This window comes from Podarcis melisellensis, assembly GCF_964234715.1.
Source record: "Podarcis melisellensis genome assembly, chromosome: 18".
Taxonomy (NCBI): Eukaryota; Metazoa; Chordata; class Lepidosauria; order Squamata; family Lacertidae; genus Podarcis; species Podarcis melisellensis.
In genome coordinates, this window is record NC_138536.1 from 11849428 (window position 1) to 11864362 (window position 14935).

The 14935-nt window shown below is 47.8% G+C and overlaps 1 long non-coding RNA gene across 5 annotated transcripts in view; it reads left to right on the top strand.

The window, feature by feature from the left end:
- The window catches only part of LOC309361013, a 51282-nt gene that overhangs the window by 29522 nt on the left and 6825 nt on the right, over positions 1 to 14935 (top strand). Inside the window, exon 1 of one of the 5 annotated variants that reach the window (XR_014164293.1) lies at positions 8719 to 8799. The exons of the other annotated variants lie outside the window; for them this stretch is intronic. This is a non-coding gene — a long non-coding RNA (uncharacterized lncRNA). Of the gene's footprint in view, positions 1 to 8718; positions 8800 to 14935 lie in introns of those variants that run through there. 5 annotated transcript variants of the gene reach the window in all.

Here is a 14935-nt window from a genome sequence, read left to right on the forward strand (position 1 = left end):
TCCAGGTTCTGTACCTTCACTGCATCCTGACCCCACCACCATATGGCCCTTTGGAAACCTCCAGCCCCCTTCCCCAATATCCCTCTGCTCGAACTTTCATCTTGACCTTGCCGGCAACCTAGCCAGACGCTGAAAGAGGGGTTTGGTGTGTCTCTGTGAGAGTCCACAGCCGAGTTTTATTTCTGGGCCACTGAGACACCTTTTTTGTTTCTCCCTGTTTTTCAGTATGGTTTTTGTGGGGGCGGGGGGGGTGTTCGCCCCTGCCTCCCCCCATCTTTTATCCCCGCAACAACAAAAGGCGGTGGGGCAGTGGGGGGATGGGACAGACGGCGAGGTGTGTTTTTTTTTAAGCAAATTGACGGTGAAATTAGTGTCAGGGCTGTCTCTGTGCACTAAACAAACGCCCCTCCAAATGGAGGACGCGGGTTGTGTATATATTAGCGTTGGGGGGGTTGACCCTGGCGGGGCCCTGCGCCCGAGCGTGGGAAAATTGGACGAGCCCCTTTCACAGCTGTTCAGGCCTCCAATAGGCGAGGGGGCTGCACCCCCCCTCCTCAGGCTGGCCTCCATTCAGTCTTTCAAGCGAGACACTCTTTTGACGACTCTTTCTCTCCTTCCCAACAAACACAGGCCATTGTTTCCGCCGCTAGCGCTAGGGAAGGCTGCAAGGGGGTCTGCCGTAAAGGGGAGGTGTGGGTGTCTCCCCCCCCCCAAGAAAACCTCCAGACGTCACTCTGGGGGGTGGAGGGAAATGGGGGTTCAGGCAGGAGAATCGTAGAATCATAGAGTTGGCCTGTGCTAAGGGGGGTGGACTAGATGACCCCTGGGGAGCCTTCCGACTCTGCAATTCTAAGCAGCTGAACCAAAATTTAATAATAAACAAAGCATGCATGGGCAAATCCTACATTTCAACCTCAGTTTGCAACTTATAAAGTTCTTGTGAAAGTTCATCAGTGTTTCAATGTGGATTTTCATAGGAACGTCAAATTGTGGAGTTGGGAGGGATCCCTGAGCGTCATCTAGACCAACCCCCTGCAATGCAGGAATCTTTGGCCCAATGTGGAGCTTGAACCCACCACCCTGCGGTTAAGAGAAGAGGGGGTGCAGGAGGGTTCATGAGAGAGAAAAGGAGAGGGCCATGCCGTTTGGTGGAACTGCCTCCAGTGCACGGCTTTCCCCGTGAAAGATCCCAGGAACCGTAGTTCCACGGGTGCCGGGAATTGTAGTATTGTGCAGATATTGCTATACAAGCAGCGAGGGAATCCAGGAGGGTTCTGGGAGAGGGGGAATATCTGTGCCCAGGTGAGGGACAGGGAGACCCACATCCCTCCAGGTGTTCTTCGTTCTCTCTCAGCCTAGCCTACCTCACAGGGTTTTTGCAAGGATAAAATGGGGCAGGAGTACTCTGTGGACACTGCTTTGTGCTCCTTCCAGCAGAGGGGTCTGCAAACTGTGGTCCGTTGCCTTTGGGTGCTTTTAAGTTCAGAGAAACGGCAAGGCGACATGCTGAAAATTTAGATAACTGCATTGTGTGGAAGAAGTGGAAAGAGGAAAGTTTCCCCCCATCTCTCATAATGCTACAACCTCTGGGCATCCCATGAAGCTGAAAGTTGGAAGATTCAGGACAGGTAAAATAATGTCCATGCAGCACAGAGTTGACCTATGGAACTCACTCCCACAGGACCTTTGATATAATCCTGCAAGACAAACCTTCAAGCTTATTCCATCGGCTAGCTTCAGAACCCCTTTTCGGTCCTGGTGGATTTCCAGTCTTGCAATAGCCTTGCTGGCAATTGCTGTGCACAACCTCTTAACAGCGAACCTCCCCATTCAGGCGCAGTCTACTGGAAAGCAAGCAGCAGAGGAGTGGAGAGTAGTTCCCAGGTGACTCTCCACACAGCTCAGCTGGTTAGAGCATGGTGTTGATATCGCCAAGGTGGCATGTTTAATCCCCGTAAGGGACAGCTGTATTGCAGGGTCCCTTCCAACTCTATGATTCTATGAAGCGGCATATACCTCCTTGTGTTTGGTGTGTGTGTGTGTGTGTGTGTGTGTTTTCCAGGTGTGCTGTCTGACAAGAAGGAGGCGAACCCAGCACACAGGGTCATGCAGAGATGCAACAGCATCACCTCTGCACCTGGAGTAACTTGACTGTCCCAGTTTAGCTCAGCAGAGACATTTAATCCCAGTAAGGAAGCTGCCTGTTAGTGGGAAGAGACGGAGCAGAGACTCAAACAGGGGTGCAACCAGCAAGCTTCTCCGGGGGCAAGCAAGTCAACTCCCTCTCTGTGGGGGCTGCAGAAGAAGATTCCAGTTTGCATCTCACACCAAACTGGGGGGGGGGGAGACAGAATCGGGATTCAAGATGATCTTAGAAGATTGGCGAACTGGGCCCAAGCTAGCAAAATGAATTTTAGTAGGAGCAAATGTCAGGTTCTGCACTTAGGCAGGAAGAACCAGATGCACAAATATGGGATGGGGGACACCTGGTTTGCTAGCAGCGCATGTGAAAAGGACCGAGGGGTCTTGGTGGACCACAAGCTGAACGTGAGTCCACAGGGTGATGCAGCAGCAACAAAGGCTAACGCTATTCTAGGCTGCATCCAGAGAAGTCTAGCGTCCAGGTCAAGGGAAGTAAAAGCACTGCTCTGTTCTGCCTTGGGCAGACCACTGAGTGCCACAATTTAGGAAGGATGCTGACAAGCTGGAAGGTGTACATACCCTCCAGGATTTCTCGGATGAAAATAGAAATGTCCTAAGGAAAAGCGGGACATTCCGGGGTCAAATCACAAACCAGGACAGATTCTGTAAACCTGGGACTGTCCTTGGAAAATAGGGGCACTTGGAGGGTCTGCCATATATCATCTTGTAATAGTTTTCTTTTAAGCCATAACATGCTGTGAAGATAACTCTTATAAATATTCATAGTTTGCTATGTCGCTTGCAAGAGAGACAGTGTGGGGTAGTGGTTAGAGTGTCTTACTAAACCTGGGAGACCAGGGTTCAAATCCTCCACTTGGCCATGAAGCTCACTGGGTGACCTTGTGGCCAGTTACTGCCACGCTGGCGCTCGCCTTCTCCTCCTGGTCCAGTTGTTCTGTTTCCAATTTATTATGTTTATTATTTTAAAAAATAATGCTTCCCCCACTCTTCTCCCATTCCACCCGCCCCCAAAATTGCAACCAATGTACATCAGCCACAACATAATTTTGGATCAGCACCCTGCTCCCAGATTCAGATGCAGTGGTTCTTAAACCCGTCATCCAGTGGCAAGAAGAGAAAAAGCTGGTACAAAAACTGAAGTTGATCTGTGTTTAAAAGAGAGGAAACTTAACAAAACATACTGGTTATTTCAATACGGCCTAACTGGGAGTGCCAACTCCTTTCTTGAGTGAGGCTCCTCTGCCTTTAACAGCAGTGCAAAAATGGAAAAATCAACAGGTGCATTTTATCATGGCGCTGCAATAACAGGCGCTGCACCTGTTGAATTTCTATGTGCAGCTATTAAATGTGCAAAACCCTCTTGGGAAGATGCTGGAGGAAGCAGGAAACCAAGCCTGATGAGGGACGGTTGAAGGAGCTGGGGATGTTTAGCCTGGAAAAGAGTGAGAGGAGATAGGAGAGCCATCTCCAAATATCTCAAGGGCTGTCACATGGAATAGGGAGCCAGCTTGTTTTCTCCTGCTCTGGAGGGGAGGACTCGAACCCATGGCTTCAAGTTACAAGAAAGGAGATCTTGGAAACACCAGGAAGAACTTTCTGACAGTGAGAGCCGTTCGACAGTGGAACACTCTCCCACAGGAGCTTGTGACTCTCCTTCCTTGGAGGTTTCTAAGCAGAGGTTGGGTGTCCATCTGCCATGGATGCTTCAGCTGAGATTCCTGCATTGCAGGGGGTTGGACTAGATGACCCCTGGGAATCTCTTCCAACTCGACAACTCTATGATTCTATGAGTCTTGCTTATAGGAAAGGCGGTTGCAATCCTAGTGAAATCCCCAAATCCATAAATCCTAGTGGGGTTACTTTCCGAGAAAGTAATGCTTCTGAAGATCTGTTGTCGGGAAACACAGGTGGGGGCAGCTGCTGTGCTCGGATCCAGTTTTCGGGGTTCCCACTGGGGCACAGTAAGGGCATCATGTTGAACATGTGGGCAGGATGGCGACCAAGATGAAAACGGGTCTGGAAACGGAGTCCTCTGGGGAAAGCTTGAGGGAGGTGTGTGTTGCTGCAAGCTTAGTCTGCATGATGCCCACGTCCCTTCTCATTACTGGTGTCCTGGATCCAGCAAGGGTTAAATGCTTGGAGGATAATAGGGCATTTGTAGAACTGGAAGGGACCCTAAGTGTCATCTAGTCCAACCCCCTGCAATGTAGGAACCGGAGGCTTAATCATTGGCTCCCAGTACGTTTCTGAGCACAATTCAAAGTGTTGTTGCTGACCTTGAAAACCCTAAACAGCCTTAGCCCAGAATACCTGAAGGAGAGTCTCCACCCCCTTCGTTCATCCCAGACACGGAGGTCCAGCTCTGAGGGCCTTCTGGCAGTTCCCTCCCTGAGAGAAGTGAGGTTACAGGGAAGCAGACTGAGGGCCTTCTCGGTGGTGGCACCTGCCCTGTGGAACACCCTTCCATCAGATGTCAAAGAGATAAACAACTACCTGACATTTAGAAGACATCTGAAGGCAGCCCTGTTCAGGGAGGTTTTTAAGGTGTGACATTTTAATGTATTTTTAATCTTTGTTGGAAGCTGCCCAGAGTGTCTGGGGAAACCCAGCCAGATGGGCGGGGTACAAATAAATTATTAGTATTATTATTATTATTATTATTATTATTATTATTATTATTATTATTATTATCAGAGGCTGGGTGGCCACCTACCAGGGATTCTTCTCCTGAGATTCCTGCATTGCAGAGGGCTGGACTAGATGACACTTGAGGTGCCCTTCCAATGCTGCAATTCTATGACTCTGTGACTAGATGGGTCCCCGTCCGTCTGGTCCAGCCGGCTCTGCTGATGTCCTTCCATTTGGTTTCCAGCCAAATGGACTCCCCCGCTGGTTTTACAGACTCCCGTCATTTAAACAGACTCTCTTTATTGGCCCTGGAACTGTGTTGCAAAAGGCAGCCTTTCTGCCAACACTGCAGGGCAGCTGATCATGCCGTAAACTATTTGACCTCCATCAAAGAAGGGATCCTGTTCTCCCACTGGCCCAACGCAGCAACAAAGGGCTCTTCCACCCTTCCTTTTTTGCTGCCTTTTTAGGGACAGGTCTGTCTCCAAGCAATGTTTCCCTTTTAAAAAATTAACTTTTATTTATAAATTTTTCAATAGTTTTTTTTAAAAAAAAATTCTATAAACCTTTTCCAATCCTCCTTGAAGGCTCTCTCATCTTGTTCTCTAGTTTTACTGGTTAAACTTGCTAGTTCAACGTACTCCATCGTTTTCAACTGCCACGCCTCTGTCGTGGGTTCTGCATCTTCCCATCATTTTGGGGCATATAATATTCTCGCAAAGTTTCCTTTTTCTTCTGCCTCTTTCCCCAGGAAAACCCACAATTTAGCCCTGAATTGCAGCAAGCGGCAATGGGCTTTTCTGCACACTGGCTCTGATTCAATACTGGAATGCAAGCTTTCCCAGAGAAATGTTGGGGAGCCCAGATATTTACCTAGGAAGCAGGTGGCAAAGCCAAGGGTGAATCCCCCCAAAACTGGAATTCTGAGGCATTTGCCACCCCCATCAGCAGAGGGAGAGCATGGCCTGCGGGGCCAGTAGCCATCTGTGGCCTCCTCCCCAAATCCGCCTGATCCTCTTTTAAAGCCATCCAGGTTAGTGGCCCTACATCTTGTGGCAAGGAGTCCCACAGTTCAGCTCTGCGCTGTGTGGGAAAGTCCTTTCTTTCATCTGTCATGAATCCTCCAGCAATCAGCTTCTTTGGATATAAAAACAAATTTAAAAGTTGTGTCTTTGTTTCTCAGTTTGATCCTTTTACATGGTTTTGTACACATTGTGGTATTTTCTGTGGCTTGATTTTTATTGATCATAGTTTAGTAGTTATTTATTGTAATTGTTAAGAGTGAATTTCTGTTTAATTTTTTATTTTCTGATGTTTTGAGAGTTAATTTTAGTGTGTGCTATTATATTTTAATAGATTATTTAATATTATGTTATTTTATATAAGTGGTTCCATTTTAAAGTTGTCTTATTATAACTTTCAGTGTAATAAGAGCCAGTGTGGTGTAGTGGTTAAGAGCGGTGGACTCGTAATCTGGGGAACCGGGTTCGCTTCCCTGCTCCTCCACATGCAGCTGCTGGGTGACCTTGGGCCAGTCACACTTCTCTGAAGTCTCTCAGCCCCACTCACCTCACAGAGTGTTTCTTGTGGGGGAGGAAGGGAAAGGAGAATGTGAGCCGCTTTGAGACTCCTTAGGGTAGTGATAAAGAGGGATATCAAATCCAAACTCTTCTTCTTCTTCTTTCAGAATTGGATCAGATTATTATAAGGCGCAGGGACGCGGGTGGCGCTGTGGGTTAAACCACAGAGCCTAGGACTTGCCGATCAGAAGGTCGGCGGTTTGAATCCCTGCAATGGGGTGAGCTCCCGTTGCTCAGTCCCTGCTCCTGCCAACCTAGCAGTTCAAAAGCACCTCAAAGTGCAAGTAGATAAATAGGTACTGCTCCGGCGGGAAGGTAAACGGCGTTTCCATGCGCTGCTCTGGTTTACCAGAAGTGGCTTAGTCCTACTGGCCACATGACCCGGAAGCTGTACGCCGGCTCCCTCGGCCAGTAAAGCGAGATGAGCGCCGCAACCCCAGAGTCGGCCACGACGACGTAACGGTCAGGGGTCATTATAAGGTGCGTGTACTTTGTTGCTGTAAACCACCTTGCATATAGTAATATAGAAAGGCAGAACAGGTAAAAGTGAAATGAAAATGAAATGAAAATATCAGTGGGTTCAAATGTTGCTGTGAGAGAGGGAGAAGAATTTACCCATCTGCTTTCTCCAGAAATCTTGCGTTGACTCAATGCTGCCTGATTGCCCCGCAAGCCAATGAATAGGCATGGAATAGGCAGCCCCCTCCATCTAATCTCCCCGCAAACAGATGAGGAAAGGGGCATCTTCCTGATGGCTGAGATGTAGATATGGACCTGGTGCAGCAATGGCTCACTAACACAATTTGTGCTCCCAGTGCAGTTTTGTGGTCCTCATCTTCCAAGTCCCCATCGCTTTGCCTCCCCCTTCTCTCTCCCCCAGCCCCTGAAGCCTGGTCCTCTTAGGACTGCTGTTTCTGCAGCTCCAGCCCAAAATATCAAAAGGCTTCTCTTGCCTTCCTCAAATTCCCTCTTTCTCACTTGGCATCCCTGAAGATGCTTCCTCCCTTCTGACCGCTCAGCCTCCCCTCGCTAGCAGGGCTCCTGCCCAATTTTCCGCTCTGAGTTCTACGCTTTTGCTTATTCACTGTCAGATGCACTGGGAAGCCTGAGCTGGGCTTTCCAAAGGAAAAGGATTACTTCTTGAGTCCATTTTTTAAATTAAACTTTGAAATCTTTACATATATACTCCAGATTCCAAATTTGTTCCACATTTCTCTTTAAACTTTGACTTCCCGCCTTTCCCATCCCATTCACACATTGCATTCTAATAAACACTTCACCTAAGACACAGAATCATAGAATCGTAGAGTCAGAAGGGACCCTGAGGGTCATCTAGTCCAACCCCCCAGAATGCAGGAACCTCAGCTAAAACATCCAGGACATCTTCTATTTCCTATATTATCAATCTTCTGCTGCTGCTCATATTTCAAAACCTGCTCACGATTTCATCTGATTATGATTTTTTTCATATTATGAGATCTGGGGCAACCCAGATGGGCAGGGTACAATTGTTCATGTTGTTGTTGTTATTTTATTTATATCCCACCCATCTGACTGGGTTGCCCCAGCCACTCTGGGCGACTATGTTCCCTCATTATGTTTACATTTCCAGGATTTGTTTGATGCCATCAACAGGGATTGCTTCTCAGAGGATGAGTGGAGGCATCCATTGCTGAAAGTTAAGTAGAGCTTCCGTGTTCAGGGGCAGTCTACCACCAAATGTCCTGGGAAAGAGAGCCGCAGCTTCATGGCAGAGCTCTTGTTTCACATGCAGGTCCAGTCCCTGAGGGCATTTCCAGCCGAGGACTGGGAGAGTCCCCTGCTTGAAGCCTTGGGCAGCTGCTGCCAGTCAGCGCAGGCAGCCCTGAGCTCAGTGGAGCACAGCCAGTCCTGAGCTTCCTTTTGGCATCAGCCTTCCAGCACACCTGGTTTCGCATTCAGGGCTGAGGGCCAGCTAGGTGGACTAATGGTCTAACTCTGAATTAGGGAGGTCAGTATGATTTTGGCATGAAACTCCGGTGAAATTATTTGGGGGTCCCTGGAGAGGCTTCTAAGCAGACATGATGGCTCTGTAGGGGGAGGATTCCCCCTCTATTCTGCCTTGCTCAGACCACGTATGGAGTCCTGCGTCCAGTTCTGGGCACCACAATTTAAGAAGGATGTTGACAAGCAGGAAGGGGTGCAGAGGAGGAGACCAAGGTGATCAGGAGTCTGGAAACCAAGCCTGATGAGGAATGGTTGAAGGAGCTGGTATGTTTAGCCTGGAAAGAGAAGATATGAAAGCCATCTTCCAATATCTCAAGGGCTGTCACAGGGAAAATGGAGCAAGCTGGTTTCCTCCTGCTCTGGAGGGGAGGACTCGAACCCATAGCTTCAAGTTGCAAGAAAGGAGATTCTGACTAAACATCAGGAAGAACTCCCTTCGGAGGTGACAGACTCTCCTTCCTTGGAATTTTGAAGCAAAGGTGACCACCTGTCAGAGATTATTTGGATGTGATTCCTGCATTGCAGGGGGTTGGACTGGATGACCTTGGGTGTCCCCTTCCACCTCTACCGTTCTATGATTCTTTGATCTCAGAAGAGGGTAGACTCTCCTTCATTGGAGGTTTTCAGGGTTTATTTAGCTCAGGTCCCTGCATTCCCGATTAATATTCTACAGCCTTTTAAGTGCGTCTGTGGGAAGGAGGGGATTGTTTTCTATGTGTGTGTGTGCTTGTTTGTTTTTTACTTATTTTCATGTTTTTGTTTTATTTATTTTTCATGTTTTTATCCTGTATTTTATTCTGTGGACTGCCCTGAGATCTTAGGATGAAAGGAGGTTTATAAATGTAATAAACATTTATATCCAGAGAGCTGGATTAGATGACTCTTGGGGTCTCTTTCAACTCTACAGTTCTGTGTTTGGCTATTATTATTATTAATAATAATAATAACCCCAGTCATTAAGCATGCACGAAGTTGTTTGGGCTGAGCGATGCCAATTTCCAAAAGGGACAATTGTCCTGAGAGCTGAGATCTCTCTTCTTCTCTCTGTCCGCCTTGAATATTTATAGCTATTTGGGGCTAAATCCAGAGTTCTCTCTCTCTCTCTGGGTTATGGATGGAAAAGAGGAATGGGCTTCTCTCCCCCCCCCCCAACTGCTCCCTCGCCTAACAAATCCATGCACAAAGTTCCTTTTTTCTCCAGGACAAAAACGTCTCCGCCGTGGAAAGCATTAATGTACCCATTATCCCTCCCCAAGGGCGCAAAGGATTTGAGCGTGCGGGAGAGGGAGCGTGTGTGGGAAAGCCGGAGGACAATGTGGGGAGATGGCCAGGGCCGTGGTGGGTGGAGGAGGCGGCTATTGTGTCTGGCTGGGAAAGGGGCAAGACCCACCTCGAGGCCCCCAGAGAATGAGATCATTGTGTCTCCGCATGGAAATCCCCTCCTGCGCCGAAGACTGCGCGTCTGGCACCGGCCTCCCTGGTCCAGCGTCCTGATCTCACCACGGCTGATCAGATGCCTGGATCGAGCGCAGAAGCAGGGAGGCTTCTGCCCGGGGAGGCCGCGCAGATCCCACCAGATGTCCAAGAGAACAACTACTACCAGACTTTCAGAAGACACCTGAAGGCAGCCCTCTTTAGGGAAGCTTTTAATGTTTGGTGCATTATTGCATTTTAATATTTTGGTGGAAGCCACCCAGAATGGCTGGGGAAGCCCAGCCAGATGGACGGGGTATAAATAAATTATTATTATTATTGCTCATGGACATCAAGAGCCACAGCATTCTTGTTTAGATAAGCCCGTCCAGAGGTTCAGAAAGTTGGTGCGGGTTCTAATCTGTCTTTAGTATGTCGTTATTCAAACTTTTCTAAAGTTTTAGATGGTTGCTAGTTTTTCTTTTATTGCTTTATCTTTTTTTGTAAACAGTTTTGAGGGGTTTTTTTACAACTGTAAAATTTATATACCGCTTGGTGATTGTATATAACCTCAAAGCTGTTTACAAAAAATATTACAGCGGGCAAGATTCAAGATACAGGCAGTGGAAGGAAAATGACAAAATAATTGTAACAGGATTTTTTTTGTAATAGATAAAGATATAATGCAGTAGAAAAGGTTTGTGGAAGTGAGAGTGGGAAGTCAGCTTGCGAAATAATGTAATTGTTTGATTTGAAGGTTATTGTGAAAACTTTTGGGGGGGAAATAAAAAATTATACGACAAAAAAACTGCTCACAAAAAAAGAAGGCTTTTTGATTGCAGTTAAGTTATGTAGGCTGAGGAGGACATTAAAGCACAATCCAGTTGCCACTGCAGCTGCATGTTGCAGCATGTGCAGCACTTCAGGGCATAGCTCAGTCGGCTAGCTGCATCCTCCTCCACTTGCGCTGCCCCGCTCTCTCCCCTCCCACCCACTTTTCTGTCCGTGTTCCCCAGCAGTGAACCCTTCTGAGTTTCTTTCTCTCTCCAGTGGGTTGGAGATGGAGAGGAGATAGGAGAGCCATCTTCCAATATCTCAAGGGCTGTCCCATGGAAGAGGGAGCAAGCTTGTTTTCTCCTGCTCTGGAGGGTAGGACTCGAACCTGTGGCTTCCAGTTACAAGAAAGGAGATTCCGACTACACACCAGGAAGAACTTCCAGCAGTGGGAACTGTCCAGCAGTGGAGCAGTCTCCCTTGGAAGGTCGTGGACTCTCCTTCCTTGGAGGTTTTTAAGCAGAGGTCTAAACAGGCCATCTGTCCTGGGTGCTTTAGCTGAGATTCCTGCATTGCAGGGGGTTGGTCTAGATGGCCCTTGGGGTCCCTTCCAACTCCACAATGCTATGATTCTACAAAACAGGAACCTCAGAATTGCCTGCTGAATCAGGCCAGTTGCCTGTTTAGTCCATCCGCCTGTTCTCACCAGCCAGATGCCTCAGGGGGAAACCGCAGTTTCCGGCCTCTTCTATTCAGAAGCACCTCTGCCTCCATCCCGGCCAATAGCCTTCTCCTCTGTGTCCGACACTCTTTTAAATCCGTCCAGGTTGGGACCACCCTGGCCTCCTGCATGGGCTGCCTGAATAAGTCCTTTTCCAATAAGTCCTTTTCGTGGGCACAGGATGCCCATGAGTTCTAGCACGACAAGAGAGGGAGAAAAACGTTTCTTTCCCACTTTCTCCCGGCCACTCAGCGTTTGAGGAACTTCTGCCACAGCATCCCCTCCTTCTCACCTTTTCTCTAAACCAAAAGTTCCCAAACGCTGCAACCTTTCCTCACAGGCGAGTCACTCCATCCACTCAATAGTCTTCCTGGCCCTTTTGTGTGTCCCCCCCCCCTTTTAAAAAAATAGTTTTCATTGAAGATTTTCTTGTGTTACAAAATAAACAAGGAAATATAGATATAGCATCTCCACTTTTGATTCATAGTAGCCTGGAATTGTGGAGTTGGCAGGGACCCCGAGGGTCATCTAGTCCAACCCCCTGCAATGCAGGAATAGGCAGCTGTCCCAGACGGGAATCAGAGCTGCAACCTTGGCGTTATCAGCACCAGTCTCTAACCAGCTGAGCTCTCCATAGTCTTTTTCACAGTTTTCTACAGTTTGTTAATGAGAAGAAGAAGAAGAAGAAGAAGAAGAAGAAGAAGAAGAAGAAGAAGAAATTTTATTTATACCCCACCCTCCCTAGCTAGAGCCGGGCTCAGGGTGGCTAACACCAGTAAAATTACAGTAAAAACATAATGGGGGGGAACCAATTTAAAATACAGGTTAAAATATCATTTAAAATGCAGCCTCATTTTTAAAAGTAGCCCATAGATCAAAACCCTAAGGGGAGGGAATCATAAGGTCAGACAGAGTCCAAACCAAAGGCCAGGTGGAACAGCTCCGTCCTGCAGGCCCTGTGGAAAGATGTCAAGTCCCGCAGGGCCCTGGTCTCTTGTGACAGAGCGTTCCACCAAGTCGGGGCCAGTATTGAAAAGGCCCTGGCCCTATAGTTGAGATAATAATGTAATGGACATCGTACAGTTGGAGGGGAAGAAAGGGGGAAAGGGGGGAATGGGAGTATTGTTCTTTCATTCTACTGCATAGAGTTAGGGTGGGGATTTGTGTCTGCATCACATATTTCTATATTTATTTGTCTTCATTGGCCTTGCGAGAGATTGGAAGCTCCAGAGCTTGGTGGGTTGTGTTCAGTTAGTTGCTGTGTGGCTTGTTTGCCTGTGGGTGGGAGGGTCAGGTTAGCCATACTGAGTTGTGAGCTGTTTTGTCCTGTTGTGCCGTATATATGAAAAAGGAGAGCTACACCGCCTTTGCTTGTCCCTGTGCTAGTTTAAGTTTGTTGGCTAACTTCTCTAGCAGGGCAGTTTCCCGTACATTTCCAGTGTCCAGTTACCATACTTGTAGCTGGTGAGAGTAAGTGAGTTATGAGTTCCTTGTCATGTTGTTGTTGTTGTTGTTGTTGTTGTTGTTGTTGTTGTTGTTGTTGTTGTTGTTGTTGTTGTTGTTATATTATTATTATTATTATTATTATTATTATTATTATTATTATTATTATTATATTTATACCCCGCTCATCTGGGTGGTTTTCCCAAGCTACTCTGGGCGGCTCCCAACAGAACACGAAAAAAAGAATAAAACTTCAAAATTAAGAACTTCCCTAAACAGTGCATGCACATGGTTGTCCTGGGAGATATTTAGTAGGGTTCGTCCCTATTTTCACTGGAGAAATGTTGGAGGGCATGCTAGTTCTGTACTTGCTTCTATTACCTGTTTTGCTATTTTGGAGATTTTCTGCAGTAATAACAAGGCTTTTGCAGCCTTGGGATGGCCGTCCTCGTTTGCTTTTACTTCTCCTGCTTCTAAATTTTCAGGCCAGGAGGTAGCGCTTGCCGAAGCCCAGACGCGCACTGAGCATGTGTGCATGTGCTGGGGGGGTGGAGCAGAGGAGCTGGCGTAGAGTCCATAAATATTATATTGCAACTTCTCTGCATTTTAAGAACTCGCCTCGGTTAATGGCCGGGTTAGACAAAGACTGCATTGAACTGTCAACTCACGGCTAGACACCCCAGCTGTTGTGAATGGGCACGCGGACTGTGGGGCGGGGGGAGATGGGGCACGATAAAAAGGGCCCCAGCGTTCAAGGTCAGAGGTAACTCCACCCTCCCCTCCCCTTGCCCCCGCCAGGCATGAATTATTCAAACTGTCCTCTCCAGGGCTGTAAAACGAATAAAGTTAACTTAATAGTTGTGTGCGTGCTTTGGGGGGAAAGGGATGCAGGTTTGACCCGTATCGGAAAAAGAAAAAATGCTGGATTGCCATCAGCAGCAATATTCGTTTATTTTAGTAATGTAAACTGCCATTTCTAACCGGTGTGCAAGAAGAACATGAGAGCATAAGGATCAGGCCTAGGACTCATCCTGTTCCATAGTGGCCATGAACCCAGGGCTCCAGATAGACTGCCTCTGGACCTGGGGGTTCCATGGGAACCTAAGAAGAGGCTTGCTACTGGATCAGACCCAGGACCCGTCAAATCCAGCATCCTGGTCTCACAGCGGCCGACCAAATGCCCCAAAGGGAATCAAACACAAGAGCAACTCTCTCCCCACTGCAGTTTCCAGAAACCCCTATTCCAGAAAGCCACTGACAGCCTTTTCCTCCTCCATGAATTTATCCAGTCCTCTTTTAAAGCCATCCAAGTTGGTGCCATCCCTGCAGGGAGTTCCACAGTTCAGAAATGTGCTGCGTGGTGTGGTGTGTTGATTCTTCCAATGTACAACTTCAAATACAGCCGGCCCCTGTCGTTCCCTGATTTTTTTTGGGGGGGGGGTCCCTGCCCCCTCAGTTCCATAAGCTCACCCCTAGTGCCTGCTACCCTATAAAAAACAAAATTCAGGACAGCTGCTTGCACGAACCACTAAGGAAGTTAATCACGCAATGAATTTTGAAGAGAAAAAATCATTGCGCATTTGCTCAGAATCCAGTTGAAACTGTTTTAACTGGCTAGCTCAGGTGGTAGAGCATGACACTCTTGATCTCAGGGTTGTGGGTTTGAGCTCCATGTTGGGCCAAAGATTCCTACATTGCAGGGGGTTGGGCTAGATGACCCCTGGGGTCCCTACAACTCTATGATTAATTCACCCAGACTTGATCCAGTGAGCCCAGCTTCTCAAAGTCTGAAAATCATTTACACTTCTGGTGCCCCCATCCCATTGCCCCATTGCCTCTTCACGACTCCCCTAGAGATCCAGAGACACTCGCCATCCCTCTCTGACATGCATCTCTTAGAAAAGCATTTAAAAACACAGGAATCTGTCTTATAATGTCTTGGTGCAACTCAGGGAAGTGGAGCTGTTCATTAAGGTTCCCTTCCTATAATCCTGGTGAGTCTCTGAAACCTGCAGCCGTTGCTCCGCCCACTTTTGTTCTGGCCCCGCCCACTACCAGCCTGCAGCTCCGCCCTCTTTTGTTCTGGCCCCGCCCACTACCAGCCTGCAGCCCTTGGAAGAGTGCCCAGAAGGAGAAGCAGTCTGGGGAAAGGTTTAGAATCATAGAATTGTAGAGTTGGGAGGAGCCTGGGAGCCATCTAGGTGGAATCTACACACATATTTAAAAA